The sequence below is a fragment of the Aptenodytes forsteri genome, unplaced genomic scaffold (genome assembly GCF_000699145.1).
Source record: "Aptenodytes forsteri isolate BGI_AS27 unplaced genomic scaffold, ASM69914v1 Scaffold262, whole genome shotgun sequence".
In the NCBI taxonomy this organism is placed as follows: Eukaryota; Metazoa; Chordata; class Aves; order Sphenisciformes; family Spheniscidae; genus Aptenodytes; species Aptenodytes forsteri.
In genome coordinates this window covers 819,444-837,349 of record NW_008795710.1, presented here as the reverse complement: position 1 = coordinate 837,349, position 17,906 = coordinate 819,444, and the positions used below count along the sequence as shown (strand labels likewise).

Genomic DNA, 17,906 nt, shown 5'->3' with positions numbered 1-17,906 from the left:
AAAAGATTTTGCCACTCCAAACAAATCGTTTATTTGGACAATGATACAACATTCAACCCAATTATAAGTAACTCCCTACCACACCGCAAACGGTTCAGGAAGGAATACATGTGTATTTACACAAAGCTTGTATATGACCACTAGACAAGATAACCAGAATACATGTGGTTTCTAAGTGTTTCACAAATCACAGGGTATCTCCACAAGTGCACTCAGAAGTAGCAATTAGGTGGACGGTTACCTCTGATAAATGACAATGCATTTGTTTCCTTTGGCGAAAGAAGGACCTGAACTGTATTACAAACACCTAAGCATAGTTGGTGCATTCATTGGCAACCACAAGCAGGTCCGGTTGAAAATTATTTCTTGCAAAAGTTTTAATGAGAAGTTTCTACTGAATTACTTCAGAGGTGTCTATCGTGGCTTGCTATCCAGTTCTATGAACAAAATGGTTTCTGAGTCCAAATCAGAATACTCTGCATTTGTCACATAAAATTCTTACTTGACTAGTATTAAGAAAAGACATATTGTGTGAAGTCCTGCCCTGCTTAGGCCTTATGCTAAAAGCCCTAGGATTTCACATGAGGAGAACGGTTCCTTGAGTCTTTGGTGTCAAGCATTACACAGGACTAACCACTTGCAGACTTCTGCGCTGATTCTGAAATAACATAATTTGTGCACTGTGAACTGTTCTAACTTACTTTTCTTTATCCTCCTACCTGCCTCCCGCTTTTCAGTCCACCTAAAATACATCAGCTAAGGGCAACCCCCATCAAACTAATGCTATTGTTTCCTGGCAACTGGTTTTTTTCCATTAAAAAAATTAGTCATACAGGTTTTTTCCTTAGGGCAAGTCTAGCCAGTTAATTATTAAGTAACTAAATTGCTTAACTAGTTAGAGGAACTCTGACCCATCACCAGTCATCATTTGGTTTCCAATGTATTCATGGTTAACAAGCAGTGAGAAGATAACAGCCACCTGCTACCTGCAAGGGCAAGTAGCCCCGCACAGCTCATTTCCAAAGCGATGGTAGAGGACGGGGCTGTGCTGCAGTACGCCTAGCCCCGATCCTACCACCTGCTGCGAACAAGACAGCAGGATCCGCAACGTTCTGCAGCCCGCTCTCCACCACCCTGAAGGTATTTCCAGATGGGAGTCTGCTTGGGAGTAGCAGGGACTCCTCTACCGCTTTTGAAGAAGTCCTGGCCCTGAAACCTTTCAGGTGTTGTGGCAGCAGCATAAATGACAGCAAAGCTGTACTGCTGTAGGCAAGGAAAGCAGAGCTGTATGGGGATGCAGGTCCTTCACACGGATGGTTTGGACTTCTGCGGATTTTGTAAGATGCCTGCTGAGGTTGGAATAGAAGCCTATTCTGGGCAAGGAAGGCCTTGTTGTTTACATAAGGATGCCAGACAGCTCCCTGAGGAAGGGTCTAAATGTAAACTCATTTATGTGAAATGTGAAAACTAACTGTGAACTCGCATAGTTGCCATCGCCCTGTGGCAGTACGGAACAGTTTGTCTTCTTATTTAGGCATCCCAATGTCGTCTGCAACCTGGATCTTTTTCTCAGCTGTATGTTCACAATGAATAAATTAAAAAGTCAAAACATGCAAACAGCAAACTAAACTGGACTAAATCAACCTTGAACAAGAAATGCACAGTGACTGCTGCAGAATACATTGTGCTTCTTAAAGCCCAGGGACATTCAAATACTGTCAGTAGCACAAAAAGGTGCTTCTTTCCTTGGCTTGTGCACAGCAGGAGACAAATGAACTTTGACGTCTCATTTCAGCTCATCACAGAACAAAGACAACAAAGGTGCTCCATATGCCGGCACGGGTTATTCATGCAACAACTACTTAGTCTAGCGAGGACAAGGGTGCCCCTCTCTATGAACCCTAAGTCTGGTTTATATAAAGTCTGATGTTTTCTTTCATAAGACTGCTGTTTCCAGAGACTAGTTTATTCTTGCTAGGATTAAGTAGATAGCAAGAATAACATGCTGCAGTGTATGTTGCCAGCCAATTAAAGTAAAGCGGATCATGGCCTGATACTGATAATAGAGATTCTACAGAATATTATTCAGATTCCCAGACAATAAATCTTAGAAGTAATGTCTGGGATATTGTTCCAGTCCAATAATATCTCTCATACATTTATACAATGGTATATTTACACAGCTAGTTTTATTTGGAGCAATGGTCTCTCTAGATTGATTTAAGGAACTCAAAAGTTGAGCCTTGAAGCCTGTCTTATTATGGTTCCTCTCTAATTTATCAGTACTGAAAACAAACAAGCAAATAATAATAATAAAAAAAAGACTGGAAAAACAGAGTATAAATTGGTACTAGTCATTTTTAAAGTCAACAGTAATTCTTCTTCATAAAGATTTTGTATGAGTCTGCAGATACTACTTACAGCCAGGGATTCCACCCTGACCTCTCATTTTGTTTAAGTACTGCATTACAGTTACAACAGTTTGAAATTTTTCAGCCTCTTTTTATTAACTCTGTTTTCTTCTGCCTTTTTCTTACGTGTTCTTGTTTTACAAGCATATACTTTTTATAGTATGAACTTTTCTTATCATTTCTATACATACATTCTTACTAATACATAGAATCACAGAATTCTTACTAATACATAGAATCATAGAATCGTAGAATCATTGAGGTTGGAAAAGACCTCTAAGATCATCGAGTCCAACCATCAACCCAACACCACCACCCACTAAACCATGTCCCTAAGCACCTCATCTACACACCTTTAAATACCTCCAGGGATGGTGACTCAACCACTTCCCTGGGCAGCCTGTTCCAATGTTTCACCACTCTTTCAGTAAAGACATTTTTCCTCATGTCCAATCTAAACCTCCCCTGGCGCAACTTGAGGCCGTTTCCTCTTGTCCTATCGCTGAATTCATAACCCTTCTGATAGCTCCATTTAGGCATCAGAAACATTTCTATGTGTTACTGTTACCCAGAATGACCACCAAAGCCCTGTTCTAGAGGTACAGGATGCACCTAAGGTGTAAGAGATTAAATCAACCTCCATGTTCACTCATGTGCTACTGTTGCTGAAAACAGTAATGGCAGTTTTTAGTGCTAGTTCCTGAAACTGGGTGTTTCTGAGTGTAGGTTGCAGAAGGTACCAAGAAAAGTGCTGTCTACACTGCCATTTCTGCCTTTAATGTTTTTTTTGTCTACTAGGTCTACATTTTCTCAATAAGGTCAGGGATAACGCTGATAAATAGCTAAACTACAGGACTAGACATGAGTGATTTTGGGCTTAACTGAGCTGTTCCACTCAACTGCCATACGATTCTAGAAAAGTCATTTTAATCACCTTGTGCAAAAATCTGCTTTCTAGTTAAAAGCTGGACACTGAAGTTGAAATCTGTGAGGGCTGACACCCAAGATCTGCTACTCATTTTAAAAGTAGATAATAATAATTATGCTTTTCTATATTTTTCATTATTTTGAATTTCTTAGAAGAAAATATGTAATATGAAACTAATAGTTATATCTTAAAATTTCAGACATCCCTCTGTTATAATTTTGAATAGGCCTGTCAGTTGTAGAAGGACCTTTTGCGGCTGAAAAGAAATGCCTGTGATGTCTTGTCTTTTGATGTGTTCTGGGCCACTGATGTCTTTTCTGATACAGTATTTTTTCATCCTAAAAATGACTTAAGAAAAATCTTGCAATTCAAGGTTATAGAAAAAAAATGCTGACTTATTTGCCTTGCTTTTTATCCAAGCACAAGTGCAATACCATATATGCTGCGTAGGCTGAAGCTGACTCATCTTCTAAGCAGACATCTCTGTTGTTGAATGAATCAAGCACCTGTTTGTTTGCCTTTTGCAAGGAAAAGGTTTTCACAAATTCTGTAACTCTGCTAGTGAAGAGGGTCTTATTTTCAGGACAGATAAAGTGGACATACCGGTGGCTGGAAGCAAAGTTAAATAACATAGCAAATCGAGCACTCTACCTGAACCAATGACACAACAAACCCAGAGGCAACAATAAAGAGTCTGCCATGGAGCTCGATTTTATCACTGGGTTCCCAGGTAAAAGAAACACTCCAAATGGTCTTGAAAGCATTTCTACAATACGTCTTAGAGTATGACAAAATTCTTACTAATACATAATTTGGATTTGCAAAATGTCCCATGTTCTGGATGTTTTGACTGATAAAGAGATAGTAGGAGTTTCTCCTCAGAAACAACTAGCAGACACTTGGATAGGCAATAACATCAGTGTATTTATGCCTATATGATTCAGCCCCAGTGTAAGCTGAACTTCACATAATACTCCTCAGAATACCCATAAACGTGGTAACTTGTTACAGTCAAAAACAACGGCAGAGAAAGTACAGTGAAAGAGGGTCAAGAGCAGCAGCAGCTTTCCACTAACACCAGTAAGAGTAGCAAGAGTTTTCATTTGCTAAATCTTGGTCAGAGTCAATAACATTTCCTTTGTTTATGCCTTCATCATTTAAGAAACTCGTGAATCCTAAAATGTGCCTTCTGTATAGCCAGAGCAAGAACATATTACTGTATTTATATGCATTTCCATCGAAAATCTGCAATGAGTATCAATGCATCAGATTTCCCTCCTCCCCCCTCAGAATTGTTGAAAATAGACAGTTCACTAGTTATCTGAAGAGAAACCTGCCACCCTGCTAACTTCGGTGGTAGATGATTGCTTGAGCACAGTTGTCTGATGTTGAGCACTGATGTATCCAGGCCTTTGGAAATCATGAATGAATTTCAATTGGGTATGCATAGAGCAACTTCTACTGCACAGTGCGATCTAGTACTAATATGTATTTGCCTAGAAATCCAACACAGAACTGCTTAATGTAAGTCTAATGTAGAATTTACTAGTGGCATAAAAGGTTCCTAGTAGAGAATATATTGACTACACGAGATATTGTCATGACTTTAACTCTCATAGTTCAAATGTTTTATGGAAAGTGGCCATTCAGCAGATACCAGAGTGCTGAATGCTCTGTCCATAGATGACTTTATCTAGTTTCACATCTCTGTAGTCCAAATCTAAGCGACATTTTTGAGTGAAGTAGAAGTATTCCAGCAGGAAGAGCTCATTCTGTCTGGTAAGAGACAGATCTCAATATGGTCTTAATGCAACATTGAAAGGAACTACCTGGAACATTTTTATGACATCCACTAGCTCTATAAAAATGGTACAAGTTGATTTCTACCAATATGGATTTGAAGAGCCTGCAATACTTTCCAGAAATGTTTGTCCTCAAAAGACAAGCTTTGCAAACTGCACCATGGGTTTTGCCTGCCCTGCTAAAGCAATTGTGCATTACCGAGATTTTATCAGTCTAATTAGAGGCCTGATTCTGCATAATGATTCTTGTGTTTTCCAAAGTCATAGGTTTCAAATAAACAGGTGATGAGCTTCATGACTGCAATGCTACAATTCAGGATTGGACCCATAATGAAACAATTAGCATTAAACAAACAGCACAAAACTTGTGCTTTTAGGTCTCATCAGTCTTTCTTTGGGTCATGTTGTTTAGAAACAACTTACAGGGAAGAAAAGAGAAAAGAACCGTTGGTGAAGTGAATGCAAACTGTTTCACGAGGCAGGTAAGATTTGCATGACTGTACATCCATGTAACATAAATTCCTCATGCTGGAGACAGCTGGCATAGATATCTTTTCTTTAGCACACAGGTATATTGAAAAGTAATTCTGGTAATCTGTTTAAATGTTATGTAGAATATTAAGAGCCTGAGTCAAAGCCTATCGATGCCAGTGGAAAACCAAAGTTTTGGTCATACGCTACGTATTTCGAGTAGTCTGAATTGTAATACTAGAAGTACCTTATATCCTCTGGAGAAGCCACAGACAACCCTGAAAGACCATAAGAAACCAAATCCTTAAGAAGCACTCTGGAGCAGCAATTTTTGGTGAAGAGGAACACTGAACACTTATTTTCTTCCGAAAATCAGAGCAGTCACTTTATTCATATGTGGAAACACAACCTCCCCACTATGTTTAATGTCACAAAAATGCTAACTGCTCATGGGGGAAATATTAGATCAATGCTAAAAAACAGCTGGGAAAGACCAGGGGAAACATTGCACAAGATCTGCAAGCACTTTGTGGAATATTTAGTTGGCATTTTTCTGGAGTGTTTGTGAGCATTTTGTGATATTTCTGAAGGCATGCTGGGAAAATGTTATGGGAAAATGACAGTCAAGTAGTAGAGCCATATGAAAAAAGTCAACAACAAATAATAAGGAAAGAAGCTAATTTATCCCCCAGAAAAATCAATGCTAAAGCAGAATTACACCGGTGTGTAACAGTATTTCTTGCTAGGAAAGGGCAAGGCTAAGTTTTGTGTTATTTCTATAATCAGTTCCCTTCATTACTACTCTCACCAAGTTAGTAGCTTCCAGCAGCAGATAAGAGAGGCATCAATGTGTCCACACATGTCAAGAAACCTGCCAGTCTCCTACCTTCCTCTCTCTTGGCCTATCATTAACTTAATTCAGCTTTTGTGAATTTTCAAGAACGCATGCACTGTTTTAACAAAAACAGCTTGCATTCTGTTGTGCAGAACTAAGCGGCACTTAAGCAATTTATGTTCACTAGAGTTGTAGTTCTCTCCTCAGAAATTGTCACTTGCGATATATTTCTTCTTCACAGTTATTTTAAGTAGGATTATACACGCCTCTCCCCTTGTCCTGCCCCATGTGGGACAGTCTTTCCAACCAAAGAGGAGAAGCAGCTTCCCCAACATAGCACCCGCCTCCCCTCCTCTCCACTTTACTGTTTTAAAGTTTTCTCCATAGGTGCACCACTTTCAAAGGTATGTAGACCATATCCTGCAGCCTCCTCTGCTCTACTTTTTCCAGGTCACTTTGATGTTGCCCTCCTGTGCAGAAGCCTCAGTGTTTGAGAATAGACATAGTCTTTGCCCTTGTGAAAGACTTGACTCCAGAGACCAAGAGCTTCTGCAAAATGCCACCAACAGCACGCAGACACAGTTTCAGCATTAACATTTACCAGCCAAGGCCCCAGAAGGGTGTATATTCCAGTAAGAAGCCAACTCCTTGAGCAATATAAAAGGCCTGCCAAGGACAACCAAGTAAAACCAGATGCTGTGGGTTGGAAAGATACAGAATGGTAGCCACACTGGTAGGCAGTGTGAGCCGAGAAAATGAGGAGAGGACAAGGAAATGAGTGGAGAAATGAAAGAAGAAACAAAAGAAGAGCAACAGGGAGAGAACTGACATGGGCAGTATGAAAAAACATACAACAGGCAGGCTATATAGGAAAGTGAAGGCAAGCAGGTGTCAGTGCAGAAAGGAGAAAAATGGGTTTTAGACATATAAGACCAAATTACTACTAGCTGTAAGACTGTTGCCTATGTCACAGGTAATTTAGCAGTTGGGATCTGTAAGCAAGAATGAATGGTCTCCAAGTGTTTTGAAAAATATGAAAGTATGAATTACAGTATTTGACTACATAGAAAAAATAAACCTATGACCTTACCATTATTACCTACAGCTTTACCCTTACTTTTGCCATTGGCATAGGCGCCGTCCTATTCCAATCTGTTCGTCTTGAATAAATTCCTGACACTTGCATATGTGCTAACTTTACACAGTAGAGGTCAATACTGTACTTTTACATAACTGAGGCTAGCACTAAGGGAATGGCAAATGTACAACTTAAACAAATTTCAGCAACTTGAAAGAGCTTTGCATGCCTCCTGAAATAATTCCTAACACCAGTTCAGTACACTAACCTTTGCCTTTAGAATAGCTATAGTCAGATAAATCATTTAACTCTACCATCAAGGCTGTTACCTTTGGCTTTTTCCATTACTTTCTATCTTGTTATTCAATGACTTAAATCAGTCACTAAAGCCTACTTCATCAAGCTTCAATAATCTATAAAACAACTATTTATACCACAGTTTTCTCATGATTTTTCACCAGTCAGCCCAGTTTTCTTTACAAACTTTACTGAATAAATCAGTCACTAAAGCCTACTTCATCAAGCTTCAATAATCTAAAACACAACTATTTATACCACAGTTTTCTCATGATTTTTCACCAGTCAGCCCAGTTTTCTTTACACTTTACTGAAAATTTCTCTTTACATTGGGGGGGGGGGGGAGGGGGGGGGAAGTCAATTTCCACGGTGGCTAATGAAAAAAGTATTGGAAGGCATAAAGCTATTGCAGAATAAAAACCACATCTTTAGGTAATACCTGCCTTCAGAACCAAATAAATCAGTCTTCAGAGACTGTGCTAAAGGGACAGGCTTTGGAGCTTGAGTTACTTTGGGTTGTAGCAAGCAGTACATATCCACTCTGACTGCATATAGCCAGAAACACAGTGCAGAGCAACCAGTGTCTTAGATAAACATGCCTCTCAGAGTCTGCTCTTCCCAGAATGTCTCCTAGCTACAGTTTTGACGATCAAAAAACAGACCGGGTAGGAAAAGCACCTCCCATCCCTAATATACATCTGTTTAAGTAGCAAATGTCAAGAAGGTCCCTGCAGCAAATATTTGAACGTGCAGGATGCTGGGTGCAGTCACAGTCATAGCTCGCAAATGGTAAGAAGGTTTTGCATTGGCCTGAAGTACCATAGGTGAAGTCTCCCTGACATTATGGCACAAGGTCCTTTTACAAAGAGCAGTTATTTTAACTGGAGTATGGAAAAATCTTGTTGTAGTCTTTATAAATGCTGTCTAATGGAAATGAATTAGCAGACCATGAAGGGTAGTTCTGGGAGCAATCTCGTCATGTCCTCATAAAGCAATGTACAAACATACAGTGTAAGCCATTATATTGAAAATAATCATCTTCCTAATATAGCCTGCAGCAGCAAACAGCTACAGAAAGGGATTTGTTACCAATCATGTAACACTCTGTACTAGTTACTAGTTAGATCTTCTCCTGATGTTTAGCAGGATTCTCTGCTTTGCAATTTGGGAGAAAGCCTTGATCCTAAATAAATTGCTAAGCTTTCGGCCTCCTAGTTTAGCTACATGGTGAAAAACATGAGCTGCGGCGAAGGAGAAGGGAGAAAAGAAGCAATACCTGTGGAACTGCTATTTAGACTATTTTCAAAATGTTATTCCCATTCCAATGTCAATGGAAATTTTCACAGAGAGGTATAAAACTGGAGCAATTCAGATTAATCGTGGAGATAGCCATGTCAACGCATTTTTTTGAAAAACTAGCGATATGAAATTAAAAGAATTCCTCCCCGCCTCCAACCTCTTTCCCTGGAGGAAGGCTTGGTCCAAAGGAGCCACACAGTGGACCTGGGAGACTGGCATGTTTAGATCATGGACCCCAGCTCTGTTTCTGATACAAGGCTGGCCAGGCTGTCGATACCTGTTAGTTATCTTACCCTACTTCAGGCCCTGCAAGTGTCTCTACTCCTTTATGTATACACTAGGTCTGGGAACAAACATTAACTACTAAAATTATGAAAAACAAGTAAGAAAGAGTGACCCTAAATAGTGGAGTTTATGACCTTGTGGGTGTCCCTGAAACTGTTTAACCCAGATAAAAATACAGATCTCCGAGGACACAAACACATCACAGCTCCCACATGGGACCAGCTTTGTTCTCCATAGGAGCCTCCTCACTTCCTAGAGCATGTCAGCCGCTCCCTCTGGAGCCTGCATTTGTTTCCTTCTATTTTCTATATGACACTCATAGCATTTCCTAGGACAGAAATCTCCATCCCCCTCATTATCAAAGCTGCCAGTCCTACTCACAGATGTATGCCCTGGAGAGGGAAAATTAGCCATATGCTGAATGTGGACCACAGTCCTCGTTTCAGGCTTGGCTTACTTGGATATCCACGCCGGTCCTCTGCTCCAAACCATCCTCTCTTCTCTGAAATCTGAAGTTTCAGCCTCATGAGTAAGTCCTCCTAGAAACCCAAACAAGTAAGAAACAGTCTCCTTCACGCTCTTGGTGACTTGTCCTCTGTATTATTAGACCTGACTGAAAAAATTCAGACCGTTTTTATCTTAATGTCTTTGAAAACTGTCCTTGTTTTGTTTTTAATTAAAATATAGCATTAGCTATATTATTATCATTACATTGTTAATTTTTCAGATAAGACATTTTCCTTATGTTTTTATGTGGCATCCTGGTTAACACCACTTTTTATTTTTCAAAACAAGTTATTTCAGACATAAAAAAATGTAAGTATCTATTTCCATACAATTTTAAGAAAAATATTGTACAGAAAACATTTAGAAATTGTAAAAAATTGTGGACAATATTTCCTCATAATGATCTGTTTCTAACTTTCTACAGTGACAACAAGTTTGACATTTCAAGGAGTCTTCAGAAAATTCTGGTTTTATTTTTTCAGTCAGATCTAGTATTTATATTAAAAATTGCTTCGCCAAGAGGCTCATGTTCTGTCACTGACAAATGAAGCGGAGACTGCCAAAATAAAAAGATACTACTTTTCTTCATTTTGGAACCTTTGTCAAAGTTCAGAAAAGATCTTAGAAACACCAACTATACTTTTGAACTAAATGTCTAAAATGTTAATGTAATTTCAGGGCATACTTAATACTGCAAACCCACAAATTAAAAAAAAATAAAAAAAGAAAGGAGCTGGAAGCTGCCTAGATCAAGACATTTGAAAAACAAAAATAAGGCTAAAACTGAAACAGTCGAGAGCTACACAGTGTTTCTCATTAGAGCAAGATAGCTATGAATATTAATATTTAACAATGTATTTTGAATAGATCTGGCGCAGCATCTTGTGCAGTAGGACTACACTCAAGTTCTGTGGTGTTCAGAGCACAGATACAGATTTTGAAAGCTCCTGACGCTCCACACGCTTGCACAATTAGAAAGTTACATAAACCAGCCGTAGCGGAGAGGCATTGGGGGGGTCTCTGTGCCTACTCAGCCATGACTCCTAAAGAATTTTAGAGCTCCCAAAGGACTCTGCTCATGCGAAGAGGAAGTCTTACCTACAAGTGTGGAGTTTTTTATGAAAAGGAACAAACCAAAAACCTCCTCATGTTTAAAAAAGTACTTCTTGTCTCTTAACAGCAAAACTGGGTTTGTTTAACAGCTAGGATGTACCTTCTATCTTTTTCTAAACTGAGTAATTGGTCTCCAGAATACACACAACTCCCATCGCTTGCACCATTTTGAATGAAGTGTAAATGTTGACTCATATTAATGACAAAAACCAATGGCTGGAGCCAGTGTAAGCTTCTTAGCATATGACTTATTAATCCACTGACTGCTTAATTCAATGTGGACTAAATTCTTAAGATTTTTGATCATTAATAGTAATCAATACAGTGACACAGCTAGACATGTGCAGGTATTGCACATTTGATTATAAGTGATATACATTTTATATTTTGGCTCTAAATTAGAAATTTTAGGTCTGACTTCCTTTTCTGAAGTACTACAGTTACTGTCTTCTCATTCCCACTAGCCAAATTTAGATCAATCTCAGGCCTAGGTTTTGTGAGGGTATGTACTTCCATATGAAACAACACAACACACGCTTCACATTCCTGAAGGTTATTTTTTCTTTAAAACAATTTGGGTTTCCTGTTCCTGGAAAGTGAAGATTCACAGCTCCAGGGAAGTTCTTGCTTCCCCTACAATTCTTGCAATGTGGAATCATCTCCACATGAAAAATCAGCTGGGGATACTTCACATTTTCAAAATCTTAATTTGCATCAAGAGGTTTCCACACTGGCTTAACAGTTCCCTGATTCCAGCACTTCCCTGGCAAGAGCGTCACTGGTTTAAGATACCTGAAATATAAAGATCATTTTTTTGGATGGGATCTCTAGCTGTATGCACACTTCTATTTTTCCGATGTGGGAAGTTTCCTACAGACGTCTTTAGTTTCTATCACACATATAATCTGTGATCTTTCAAGTTCACTATTTCTCCAAAATGTCACTGTGATGTTATCGTACGTCTCTCTATAGGCTGGGAGAAACGGTCACGACACACCAAGCAGAACAATGATGTAAAATCCTCCCATATAAAATCTTTTAACACTTGAAGTATATCACTTTTCTGAGCTCTCATTCAGCTCCCAAACAGAGATGAATGAAGAGCACACATACTAAAGAGCAGTTCTCAACCTTTCCCATAGAAGTCCAGACCACAGCAAGATGTTTTCAACCTGCATACCCAGTTTGATGCTTATCCTAGCCTGATCACACGAAGTTTATTTTTAAAAGGATTAAACTTATCTTTATTACAACATTTAAAATCACATACATTATTATTAATTTTCTAAAACTGCACACAACTATTTTCAAGTGGCACATTCCACATGCTCACCATATTTGCTTCTTTTCACCAGGCACATTTTGCCATGTCCCTGTTTTAACTTCCCAAAGGCCTGTAACAGCTCTCTATCCATGGCTTCAGTTTATCCCAACCCCCTTCCCAACAAGAAATAAAGAAGTAACTCTTTGAAATCTGTGCTTACTATTTCTAAGCACTGGAACCTCCTTCTTAAAAACTTGTGTTTTAAAGCAATATAAATTCCACAGAAAATCCAAGAGCTCCGAAACGAAAAGGCTTGTTTAAGCCACCACCATTTTCCAAAATACCTTGACTATGAAAAAAAAAAAGCCAAAAGCTCAATTAGGATCGAATTAAAGGTCATCAAGCCCAGAATCCTGTCTCTAAGAGCGATCAGCTGGGGATACTCATCTTGCACAGATAAGGGCATGGTCTGTTTGCCGTGATTCTCTCCTAGCTTCTGGCAATCAGTAATTTAAAAACTGCCAGAGACAGAGGTCAGCAGCAACAGCTGGACTTATCATCTAAAGATTCTCTATGCCCTCCCTGAACCCATATATAGCTGTGGTCTCTACAACATCCTGCTGTAGCACTCATCAGGCAAAACAGCATTCTCCTAACCTTTTTTTTCTTTTCTGTCTCGGGGCTCACCTGAGTCAGAACTTAAGAATTTTTTACTTAACAGACTGGGCTTTCCATAAGGCTTCTGTTTTTGAACTAAGATATGTATTAAATGGGAATTTTTCCTTGGTTTATAAAAGTGTAAACAGTGCTGTAAATACATAAGCAGGGGAACTGCTTACCGAAGAAATAGTGGATGATCACAAAAGCCTGCTTGTCAAATACACCTTGTGCAAGGATTAAGAACTGTTTATTTTGGAAACGGTACAAAAGCATCCTGAGATAAAGCAGTGTTGCTGATGTGGAAAAAACGGAACATTCCACATTATTCACAGTTGTTCTGCCAGTATGAAAAGTGAATTAATTTCCATTCCTGTTCTTGAAAACAGGAATATTTTTTCACATTTTAAGAGAAAAGGGTTGGACTTAAAGACTTTTGGAAATGCTTATATGTGAACACACAGTCACGGACAAATACAGCTTCACCTTTTTTTCATGGGGCCAGGCTGTCAATTAAGGGCAATCCAAAGGCTCTCAGATTTGTCAGCTAAACACAATCCCAAACACACCTACCCATGCAAAATGCCACATGTGTGAGTACTATCTGACACGCCTGCAACGTCCACGTGCATGGAAAATGGGGAAAAGATGCTCAGCAGTTTGTGTTCACTGAGTGCTCTCTATTCTCCGAGACGTGGACTGACCTCCACTGTTACTGAATTCATCATACAAACTCCTACAGAATATGCTTCTAAATTATGGCTTGCATTTTATGTACCACCCATTACCACTGAGTTAATTACAGTCTGGATTTAAACATTATCATTAGTTACAACATGTAAGATGTGTGAAAGGGAATTAGGCATATATAATGTCAGTTCTCACTGTTTAAATTGTTTAAATAAGGGAGGAAAAGACAAAGAAATTATATAGTACAGAATGTGGTGTCTACATCACAACTTGATACCTACTGCACGTTTCTGTATTGCTGAGGAAATTCAAAGATGCAGCATTTGTGGCCATAGGACTGGATTCTGGGTGCTTTCTGGGATGTAGCCTCCACTAAAATTTGGAATCCTTGTGTGGTTTCAGGCAAGCAGTGGCCACGTCTGGGCCTCAGTCTTGTACTCAAATCACAGACTTACTCATAAAAAGCGACTGCTCACCAAAACTGGCTCCAACATCAAGTGAAGAACAGCTGAGGAAAAGCAGAATTCAATTTCTAGCACTCAGCTAAAGACTTACTGAATTACAATGGGCACTTCTATTATCCCACATTTCAAGCCCAGTCTTAAAACACAGCTAATTCTCCCCTACCACACAGAGAAGTGCTCATAATAAAATGTATAATAAATAACTTGAAGGCTCTCAGATATTGTAGTGGTGAATTAACATAACTATTCAGACAAAGAGCACTCAACATGTCTGACTGATCAAATTTCCTAAAAAGCCCCAGAAATAAGAGCATTATTTTATATTTATCTCTATCCATATAAATATAGGAATGTGTTCTTATAGCCAAAATTCTTCTGGACCTTGCCTCTGAATTATTCATAAATAAAACACACACTTTACTATACTTTTAGTTATGTGAAGAGATGAGGAGAAGGAAGCCAGTTATGAAATAGGCTCAAATGATGCCAGTCTTTCAAGTATGTGTCTGAAAACAGCTAGATTTCTGAGGCAGTGAAGTAGCTCTTAATCAACTACACAAAAATACGTATGGAACATCAAGAAAGGATGCTCATGTGCTATCTTTTACTTCTTGCTTAAATGTTTCTTCTGAAAGAGAGGAACTTGATTCAGATTTTTGATGCAGCTTGTTCTGTTGCTAATGTACAACTTGCTTCTAAGCATCCATTTTAATGTTGTATCAACCTTCTACTTGTACATGCAAAACCCTGAAGTCCTAGCTCAACTGCCAAGCCAAAGTCTAACCTCTTGCAAAATACTTAATATAAATGTCATATAAACCATTATCGTAATGAACCATCTCTACTGGGGTTGATATGGACTATGCTCTACCATTACAAGACTGACACTTTATTTGGTCCACATGCACCAGCTCTTCTGTGTATCTTTTATTAATGCAAATTTATATTTCTAACAGCAGTAAAAATAAAGGATTGAGGCACATTTACTTGAATTTTAATAATAGGAGCTACGCACATAGATAAAGAAAAACATGTAAAACATACATAGTACAAGAAAGGTCATAGAATACAGAATCTTTCAAATTTATAACTCTGTACAGTGTTTCAGTGCTTGGCAATGAACAGAATGTTGAGAAGATCTTGACATTTTAGATACATTTTAAATATACTGCACATATTCTAAATACACTAAACATATTTTAAATATGCCCAGGACACTGTGAGTTTCGGTTTCCAAAAGGCTCCAACGCATGAACTAAGTGCATGAGGAAGACCATGTTACGTTGGACATGTCCTATTAACCTTAGGGGTTTTGTCAGAATCAAATAAGGCAGAAGAATGACACAGATGATTGCCATGGAGAGGGATTCGACTCTTCCTCTGCGTTACCTAATGGTTTCTACTTTTTTAAAGGCAAACTGATGTAAAAAAAATCAGGTTTCTTGCAAAGATCTCATAATCAAGTGTAAAATGATGCTAACCTTTATGAACAAAAGGCAAATGAAGATGAATAACCAAATTGCATTTGATTTTCTGTGAGACTGGAAACTTCACAGCAGCAGAAAAAAAAACAGACTGAATGAAACCTGCTGCAAAAACCTTAGTTTTGCAGACCTTTGAGAGCTGGCATTGTGTCTGTGCTACGTCCCAAAGCACAAACCGACATGCCCTCACCCTTCTCATGACAGGAGAGCAAAGTTAAATGACAGAGCCCTAATGGTTCAGTAATGGTCCCACCCCAGTACACTACCTCTGATGATGAGAGAACTGACTAAATAAAAATGACCTTCCATAGCTGTGGCAGTGTAATTTCAGCCCTGGTGGCAATACACTGGAAACCAAACCTCTTCTCAGTTTCAAACCTCAGCCTTTGAAAATAACATTAAAGGCTCACATTGAGAAACTGCTTTTTAAACATTTTTTTCAAGGGAGAACTGAAATGTAAGTGTCTCCAGTAGGGAAAGCTCCATTTGTGCCTTCTCCCGTGGATAACGGCAGCAGGGAGAGGGGAACTTCAATTCCCTGTCAGCACTCCAAACTGTCATCTAAATGCAAGACTGCAGTGGCCTTCAAAAGTTTTAATTTATAAATAAAGTATCTATTCCTACATAAATGTCACATTGAAGTGTATCACAGAATTCAGCACACCATCTGCCTAGCCATGACTCCAAATGAAAATGTTATTCAAGTTCTTGCCCATATTTTCCATCCAAATATTTGTATAGTTTCAAATAGCCTAAGGAACCTGGTACTGTCGTCATTCTCATTGAAATCAATAAAAGCTCTGCCTCTGGCTTCAACGGGAACAGCCTCAAGCATCCTGTAGCGACATCTTTGAAATACTAAACCAAAACTGCTACAGCTATCATTGAAGGAAGTAACGTATCTCTATTTCTATTTACAACCATCCTGAATGCACGAGGCACTCGTGTAATGAAGGTCGTAAGACGGTGGTCACACGGGGCACTAATTTAGAGCAGTTATCTTAAAACAGCCTCTTCAGAAATAGTCGCATTGACGGATTTCCCCATCAGACGAGGTCTGATACAGCAGCTACCGAAATGAACACCAACATTCAAGTTGCTCATTTGTATGATGTGCCTCCCCAGACCACGCAATCTGAAGTTTTATTTCAGATAAAATGCCCATGGAGAAGAACAGATGCCGTGACTAGTAACAGCTATCCGAGCTTTTGTGACAAACTGCAAAACAACGGTGTCCTACTGTGAAGCATACCGACATTACAGACGAAGCATGGAGAATCAGCAGAGTGCACGGCTGGTGGTCCGGGTGGTTGGAGGGAGGAAAGAGATGCAGCATTGCAGCGAGGGAAATGGTAAGAGAGACTGGTGAGAAGAGGAGTCCTGAGGAGGCAGAGATGAGAAAGAGGAGGAAGAGGAAAAAGGCAGTGAAGCACAAGAAGAAACTATGGGAATCACTGCTACAGATCAAATGGAATAATCAGAAAGTCAGTAATATACATGTATTAATTAAACCTTATCACCATGGCCCTGGACTGCGCATGACCTTCAGATGGAGTTAACAGAAAACCTACATGCACAGTCCTATATTACTTTTTTTTTTTAAAAAAAGGAACAAATCTGTAAAAAATCCCTAGGCTAGGTATATAACCCTAAATACATGCTGCACCCTTTCTTCAGTAGGGCGATGTATACAGCCAAAAGCAACCTTAAGCTTTATGGAACATTAATAATTAGAATGAAATGAGCGCTACAGATCGAATTCATATTTGAAAAGTGAAAACCCTTAATACTAAAAACTACTTGCCTGAGACTGAATTGGGAACACCGTTGTGTAAGCACTAGTCTGTTACCTTCTAAAGGTCACAAACAAACAGACGAATAATCATCCCAGATGTTCAGAAAATCATTTTACCGTGATATAAAAGGCATATGCTAAAGGTCATTTGAAACTGAAATTTCTAGCTGGGCTTCTACTTTGCCACAAAGCGAAACACATTAAAAAACACATACCAATTGAGCTGGTATGTGGCTTTAGCGCACGTGAGAATTCTGCTCCGCCATCCGCAATGAACAAAGCTGTTCTCTTTTATTGCTTTTTTCAGTACTTGAATATCTGCCTTGTAAGAGAAATTGTTTTTGCCTAATGCTATGTCTGGTACTTCAGGTGTGGTCTGGCTAGCTTTTTATAGCATATTCTGGAGTGCTTCTAAATCATCTCCAGGCAGAAGCAGATATCAAAAGCGGTAACCTTGTCTGATCTCCCTCACTTACATCCAAGTGGCATTAATGGGACATTAATAGGCTGTGCGAACACAGAAGAA

At 39.1% G+C, this 17,906-nt stretch overlaps 1 long non-coding RNA gene across 1 annotated transcript; it reads right to left on the bottom strand.

The window, feature by feature from the left end:
- Positions 1-15,083: 15,083 nt before the first annotated feature.
- Positions 15,084-17,660, bottom strand: LOC103902337. The gene is made up of 2 exons (XR_657775.1): positions 17,596-17,660; positions 15,084-16,965 (listed from the first exon to the last, which is right to left on the bottom strand). It is a non-coding gene; the product is annotated as an uncharacterized LOC103902337 (long non-coding RNA).
- Between the last annotated feature and the right edge of the window lie 246 nt (positions 17,661-17,906).